The 7950-nt window shown below is 40.5% G+C and overlaps 1 long non-coding RNA gene across 1 annotated transcript; it reads left to right on the forward strand.

The window, feature by feature from the left end:
• The first annotated feature begins 1528 nt into the window (after nt 1–1528).
• On the forward strand, nt 1529–5401 carry LOC134758464 (uncharacterized). The gene is made up of 3 exons (XR_010133678.1): nt 1529–1575; nt 4273–4409; nt 5287–5401. It is a non-coding gene; the product is annotated as an uncharacterized lncRNA (long non-coding RNA).
• Nucleotides 5402–7950: the final 2549 nt, after the last annotated feature.

Consider the following 7950-nt stretch of genomic DNA (forward strand, 5'->3'; position numbering starts at 1 on the left):
CAAAGCCTCCTCTTTTCTCCTTCAGTCCAAAGTCACATAGACAAATCAGGGCAAGTGGAGAATCTGGACCCCCAAAACCAACCGAACATTGCTGGATAATTCTGGAAAAGTGACAGCCCTGGGAGGGCATGCAGAAGAGGATCCCAATGAGGAACTCTTAAAAATCCTCCATAGAAACCACAACTGTTATTTATTGAGACCTTGCATGCATATCTAATTAACGCTCACAAGAACGTTGTGATGCAAGTAGCCTTACTTCCTTCAATTTACATAAGAAAATGGTAGCCTCATTCTCCAAGCTAACAACTGAGGAGATGACCCCAGCCCCTCCACTCTTAACCCCAGTGCAATGCTGAGTCCCACTCCCCGAGTTTCAAGGGTTTGCAGATCCAGGTGGTATTTCTTGCGAATCAATTGCTCGGAGAAACAATGACAAAGAAGGGTTTAAGTATTGGGTAGGCGGGTGGGTAGGAGGGAGGAGGAGAAGCTGTTAATTTTAGATGTGTAATTCAGACTGATCATTAGGTGACAGAGGTGTCACCATGCCCCTTATCTTTGTCATCCACCTTCTAAAATAAGGGTCAGGGCCTGTGATTTCCTCAGGGGGAAGATCCATCCTTTGCATGCTTAAAACCCCTGGGGAGGGCAGGACCAAAGAAGACAACAGAGGAGAAGACTCTGGGCTGTGGAAGTCACTTGTTTTCTGCCCCAACCTCCCCAAAACATGTCCTCAACACATAGTACAGGGTCTTGTGAGGTAGGGGAATGTTCCAGAAATTTGTTTTTTAGTCTGTTCTAGGCTGACAAAACTACATTGAAACCGAGGCACCCAGGGCCCTGATTCCTGTACTTGGGTCACTTGGATGTGCGGCAGCAATGACTTGTGGATCCTAACCCCCTAAAACACTGAGTCTCTCCTCCTCACTGTTTAGAGTAGTGCTACAAAAATTGAAAATCAAGCAATTATTGATGTAGTCAAAATAAGGACCCTAAAATTAGAATTGCAGCCAGGTGGGGGTGTCTACACTATTACTCCCACTCCAAAATATAAAAGTGATAGTAACTCACATCTGCCTGGTGTTTACTGTTGCCAGGCACTGTCCTCAACGTGTGGTCCTGGATCCACATCAGCACCGCCTGAAAACTACTTAGAGATGCATAGGCCCTGCCCAGATTGAACTAGAAACTGTGGGGATGGGCCCAGCAATCTGTGTCTTAACCAGCCCTTCAGGTGATTCTGATGCTCTCTAAAGTTTGAGCACTCTTGCCTTACTTCACTGAATCTTCACAATGACTGTGGAATGTATGGAAATTATTGGGCATTATCGTTTTCATTTTATAGAGAAGGAACCTGAGTCTCAAAAATATTAAGTGATGGTCTGAAATGAGTGCTTATACCAGGATTGGAATGCAGGTCATTCTGCCACTCAAGTTCCCTCTTCCCCAAACATGTTTCCTTACTGGTGAAAACCAAGCATGACAGAGGGTGGGGGTGACAAACAATCGTTCCTATGGAAACCAGAAAAGGTAGCTTCAGTTCCAGGTCAGGAAAGACATGCTGAACATCAGTTACAGGTTAGTCACCATGTGCTATGGTCTGAATGTTTCTGTCTCCTTAAAACTGATATGTAGCAATACTAACCCCCAAGGTGATGTTATTAGGAGTCAGGGCCTTTGGGAAGCCATTAGGCCATGAGGGCAGAGACCTTATAAAAAAGGCCCAAGAGAAACCCCTCACCCTTCTCGTCATGTGAGGACACAAGGTAAAGATGCCATCTATGAACCAGAGAGCAGGCCCTCACCAGACACCAAATCTGTCAGCCCACTGATCTTGGACTTCCCAGCCTCCAGAACTATGAGCAATAAATTTCTGTTGTTTATAAGCCACCCAGTGTTGGGGATTTGTTATAGCATCCCAAACAGACTAAGACACTAAACATAAATATCTTATCTCATATAATTCTCAACAAAAACCCATGTCAGGTAGGCATTCTGAAATCACATATCAGGTAGGTAAGCAATTTTTCTAAGATGTCAACACTCAGTAAGTTGCAGGGTAGTATTTAAATCCTGTTTACTCTGTCTTTAAAGTCCTCACAGCCTCTCTGGGGCACATTTACACATTCAGCAGATATATATGTGCTCATGGCAAAAAGGCCAGGAAACCAAGGGTGAATGCACATGTAGCAGCAAATGAGGTCACCCTGCTCCAGGGCTGAAAATCCACCTTTACAGCAATTGTGGGACTTTGACAGCATCACCAGTCACCCCAGTCTGCTCCTCCCTCCCCTCCTTCCTTCCCTCTTGAAAAACCACTGACTTTTCCCTTTCTCCCTGTGAGATAAAGGAAGACAAGTTCTTACCAAACTGAACATGTTGATTCAATTCCTATTAACTGAGTATTCACCCAACTTTCCGGAGAAGCAAAGCCCTTAGTGGGTAATGATGCCAGGAATGGGATCCATTGCCAGTTGGAGACCTAGCAACATTTAATGAGGATTATAATAATGTTATGAATGCCTTTAACCAGCTCCTCACCCAAAATACATACACACCCTTGAAACTGGCTTGGGATTTACCAGCAACCTTCCAAATCAATAGCTTAATTAACCCACAAGCTGTGTATGACATGTCATGAAACATCTCTAAAACCAAGTAGCAAAGGAAAGTACAAAACTTAAATCCATGTTTGTATTAAGTTTCCCAGCCATCATTTTGTAGATTTTATTTTTTTAAATAAGTTGCTATTTATTTTCACTTAAAGGCATGGTATTTTTAAACCTTAATTTATAGATTCAAGGAGATATAAAATGAAAAACTCTGGGTGAAAACATTTGTTGTCAAAAATATATAAACAGCCCCCAAATCTAAAGGGAATCTCTGTCACTCCCTAAGTTACAACTTGCCATTGGCTCTCTCAGTTGCTTTTTGGATGGAGCCCAGGCATCCCAGACTGCTTTGCCAAGCATTTTGTGATCATGCGGCTGCCCATACTCCAGCCCCAAAGCCTGACACTCCTGCCACACACCCTCTGCCCAGGTTAGGCAGAGTACAGGCATTTCCCAGAAAGTCCTGGGTCCTCCCACCCTTTGTGTCTCTGCATCTGTTTGGCTCTCAGCCTGGAATATCCCCTCCCTTCCTTTACCAAGCTGACTCCTCCTCATCTCTTCTGCTCCTGCTCATCTCTCAAACCTCAGCCAGGTGCCACCTCTTCAGGAAAGTCTTCCCTCATGTCCAGTGGGGATTTCCAAGGCACCATGTGCTGACCCTCATTACATTATTTTTAACACTGGTTAATGATGGTCTATTTACTTCTGTGTCACCTCCTAAGCTGGGAGCCCCATGAAGGTATTTCAGTGTCATCAGGCTTAGCACAATGCCAGGCACATAGTAAGCACTCACAACATCGTTGTTGAATGAATGAGTGAATGAATCAAAGAATGAATAGTTATCACCTAGGTATTTATTTTCCCCACAGGCTCCAGGTACACCATGGAAATGAGAGATGTAATTTTTCTCTCTCAACACCCTTAAAAAGCTGTTTCTACACCCAGGGACATGATCATATGGTCCAGTATAGCCAGAAGCATTTCAAGGCTACAGAAACCTTAGTCTAAAACATAGTCTAGCTGAGCCCAGAAGACTGGTAACAAAACCAAAGCTAGGCCAAACTCCCAGAACTAGCCCTAGTCTGGAATGGTCTGGAAACTCACTTTAGTTCCGACCTTCCTAATGTAAGGCCAGTGTAAGTATGTCCCATGTACCTGTGGGGTTTGAAATTATAAAAGCGGTGCAAGCATTGCAGGACCTTCAAACATAAAGCAATGTATAAAATAGACAGTTCTCAAAAGGTGGCCCTGGATCACCACATCAGTGCCACCCAGAAACTAGTTGAAAATGCATAAGCCCCACTCAATCTCAAATTTTAGAATGCATCAGAATCACCTGAAGCACTTGGGGAAACAGATTGCTGGTGCCATCCCCAGGGTTTCTGATTCAATAAGTCTGGATGGGGCCTATACACTTCTAACTGGTTTCCAGGTACACTGATATGGTGCTCTGGGACTACACTTGAGAACTGTCTACTTTACATATAATAAGTGTCATACCCTGATATTGGCCTATAATATGATTCCCCAGAGATAGCCCTTGCTAAGAGTATTTTAGAGGGTGATAAGCAATGAGCCTGCAAGAAAAAATGCAGCTAACAGATGACTATATGCAATATATTTCTAAAATATTTTTATTTGTTGTCTCAAAATGAAAATCAAGTGGTTTCACATGACTGGAATACTTTCATGGAGCTCCCAGCTTTGGAAGTGACAGAGAAGTAAACAGATGCCACAAACCAGCACAAAAAGTACTCTGACTCCCAGCTTTTCTTGGAAAATCCAAAGACTTGTCACCAGGTTAGCAATGATTTGCTGAAATTGAGTGGTGCTAGTTGCTTAATATGAGGCATGCTCTCAAGGTTGTCACAGTCCCTACTCACTAAGCCAAAATCTGATCCCCTGCATGCACTTAAGTTTGTGTATCACTGGTATGTATCCTTACAAAATCCTTCTATAATGTTATGAGTATTATGAGCACTGCCTACCATCTTCTTTTTTCCATTATATCCATATCGATATATACTAATTTACCTAGGTATTCCTCTGTATGATTACCTTATAGTATATATAACCAATCCCTTCCTGGTGGATATTTAAGTTAGTGCTATTTATTCTCCATTACAAACAACAAAACAGTGAATGTCCTTGTATATATCCCTTTGCATACTTTGTGAGCATTTCTCTTGAATGAACTTCTAGATGTGGAATTACTGAGTGAAATGGAATGATACTTATAATTTTGATAGATAATGCCAAAATGCTGAAGTTAGTTAGGATACAAGCCATGTTTAGTACCAAGCAGGGGGCAAGGAATGGTTGAGTTTGGAGAGTGGCATGGAGAGATGAATTGCCCATGATCTGAGCCTCTTCTTCAGCAACCACACTCCTGTACTCCTAGTTGATTGCCACAAAGGCAATATCTCAAATGGCAGAGCTAGATCTAGCAAGGCAAATCTATTTTAGAATCCTAGTTGAACAGTTAATTAATCATCATAAATTGAGCATAAAAACGAAATGAGATAATTCTGGTTATATTACAAAAGTCTCCATTTGTTACTGAAAACCAAAGGGATTTTTATCGAAATGCTTATGTCTGGTTTGTTGACATTTCTCTCATTATTTTATCTCAATAATAATACTAATTCCCCCTATGCTTTCTCCCTTTCTGTTTCAGGCTTATCTCCCTTTGTTTCTTGGAGATTAACTTGATGTTACTGTGAGAAGGCTCTGTATGTTGCCAAGTTTTGAACTCTCCTGAATGGAACCAAAAATAAAAGTCTAAGATCAAAGTTGCAATAAAGTATTGACGTTTTTATTTAATAAATGTGGCAAATGGGATGACACGAAGATTAAGAGCACAGCCTGCCTGAGTGTAAGTTCCGAGTTCCTCATGCACTGGCTGGGATAATACATAACCTCTCTCACCCTCTGTTTCCTCATCTGTAAGATGGGGGTAATTAAAGGGCTATGGTTCTTTGCACAGAATCTTGCACAAAACAATGTTAATTGTTATTATTTATTCTAGCACAGTAGCCAATCCCACCCCCTCTTAAAAGTTTTATAGGGTGTGGCAATGCCCAGACCACATAAACCTTCAGGCAGCCATTCTGTGAGTTGACAGTCATGAAATGGCCAAATCAGAATAAATAACTGCTTCAGGAAGAGAAGCCAGCAGTTGGGCTCAATTTTAAACTGTGCTTTAGATGCAACACAATAGATAAGAGGCCTGATAAGGAGAAAATGGCCAACCTTTACTGAGCACTTACTCCTGTCACACTCTTTGAAGCATTTACAAGCATCTTCTCAGTGTGTGCTCACAATAATCCTATGGAGCAAGTGCTATTATTACCATTCCGGTCTCACAGATGAGAAAACCAAGCACAGCATGTTTAAGTAATTTGCTGTAGGTCACACTCTTATTTAATAAGATGGCACCGGCCATCTGACTCCAGAGTGTATGTTCATAACTACCATAAGTTAGAAATGATGCCAGAAAAAGATAAACTATAGCTAAAACAGAAAGAATTCAGATATTGTCAATTAATATCTATATCTTTTGAGCACTTTCTATGTACCAGACATTGTTTTACCAACATGTATTAGGAAATTTATTCCTTATGACAAGCCTGGGAAGTACTTGTTACTGATTGCATTTTTATGGATGGGGCCTAGAGCTTTTGAACACAAAGGGTCACAGAGCTGTTACTGGTGAAGCTAAGTTTCTAAAGCATGTCTCCAGATTCCAAGTCGCAAGCTTTCTCCCTAGGAATGCAATAAGAATTCCAAACACAAATAAGTCATCCTCATCACTCAGCAAATATTTTTTAAGCACCTACTTGTGTCAGACACAAATTAATGACACAGACATGGTTCCTGCACCATGGGATGTAGATTGTGTGAAAGAGAGACACAATTTATAAGGACAAGTGAGTAAATAATGAATATCATATAACTAATACATAATTAGCACCATCACATGGCACCCTAAAAAATGTCTAATTGCTTTGACAGATGTTATTTATAGTCAGTTATAGAAAATCATTCTAATTCTTTTTTAATAAGGGAAAAAAAATTTGTTTCTCCTGTATTTCACATTATCCTGGAAGGCCTACTCATAAAAAGAGACATCTTGCACTAATCAGAGCACTTGGGGAATTACTGAATTTTGCAACTTTCTCACTTGTGTGACAAAAAAAAAAAACAAGATTGTGGTTACCCAATTGTCTGAGCAAACTGTCAGCTTTTGCACAGACTTGCCCTGAGTTTAATAAGAATTAAGGGTGCATCCTGCTCCTGGTTTTGAATCAAAACATTTACTGATTTCATCAGAAAGGAAACAGTGAAAGAAAGGGAGAAAGACAGGTTAGGAGTGAAATGATTTATCACTTACTTTTCTTTAGTAAGGCACAGTATCTGTCATGGATTAACATCTAATTACAGCAGTTTCAGAGCTGTGAAGTTTATTATTTTTTTAATGGCTATCTTATCAACTGTAATGCACAAGCTATTAGGGTTATAGGATTTAACTCCCCCTGTTGCAGATGTTTTAGTAAATCTGTAATGATTTAAGCATTTTTAATATCTTTTAAAAATGTATTACACTTTAATCCATCTTGAGTTAATTTTTGTATAAGGCATAAGGAAGGGATCCAGTTTCAGCTTTCTACATATGGCTAGCCAGTTTTCCCAGTACCATTTATTAAATAGGGAATTGTTTCCCCATTTCTTGTCTTTGTCAGGTTTGTCAAAGATCAGATGGTTGTAGAAATGCGGCATTATTTCTGAGGGCTCTGTTCTGTTCCATTGGTCTATATCTCTGTTTTGGTACCAGTACCACGCTGTTTTGGTTACTGTAGCCTTGTAGTATAGTTTGAAGTCAGGTAGCGTGATGCCTCCAGCTTTGTTCTTTTGGCTTACGATTGACTTGGCAATGCAGGCTCTTTTTTGGTTCCATATGAACTTCAAAGTAGTCTTTAGCAATTCGGTGAAGAAAGTCATTGGTAGCTTGATGGGGATGCCATTGAATCTATAAATTACTTTGGGCAGTATGGCCATTTTCACAATATTGATTCTTCCTACCCATGAGCATGGAATATTCTTCCATTTGTTTGTATCCTCTTTTATTTCATTGAGCAGTGGTTTGTAGTTCTCCTTGAAGAAGTCCTTCACATCCCTTGTAAGTTGGATTCCTAGGTATTTTATTCTCTTTGAAGCAATTGTGAATGGGAGTTCACTCATGATTTGGCTCTCTGTTTGTCTGTTATTTGTGTATAAGAATGCTTGTGATTTTTGCACATTGATTTTCTATCCTGAGACTTTGCTGAAGTTGCCTATCAGC

The sequence above is a fragment of the Gorilla gorilla genome, chromosome 4 (genome assembly GCF_029281585.2).
Source record: "Gorilla gorilla gorilla isolate KB3781 chromosome 4, NHGRI_mGorGor1-v2.1_pri, whole genome shotgun sequence".
Classification (NCBI taxonomy): Eukaryota; Metazoa; Chordata; class Mammalia; order Primates; family Hominidae; genus Gorilla; species Gorilla gorilla.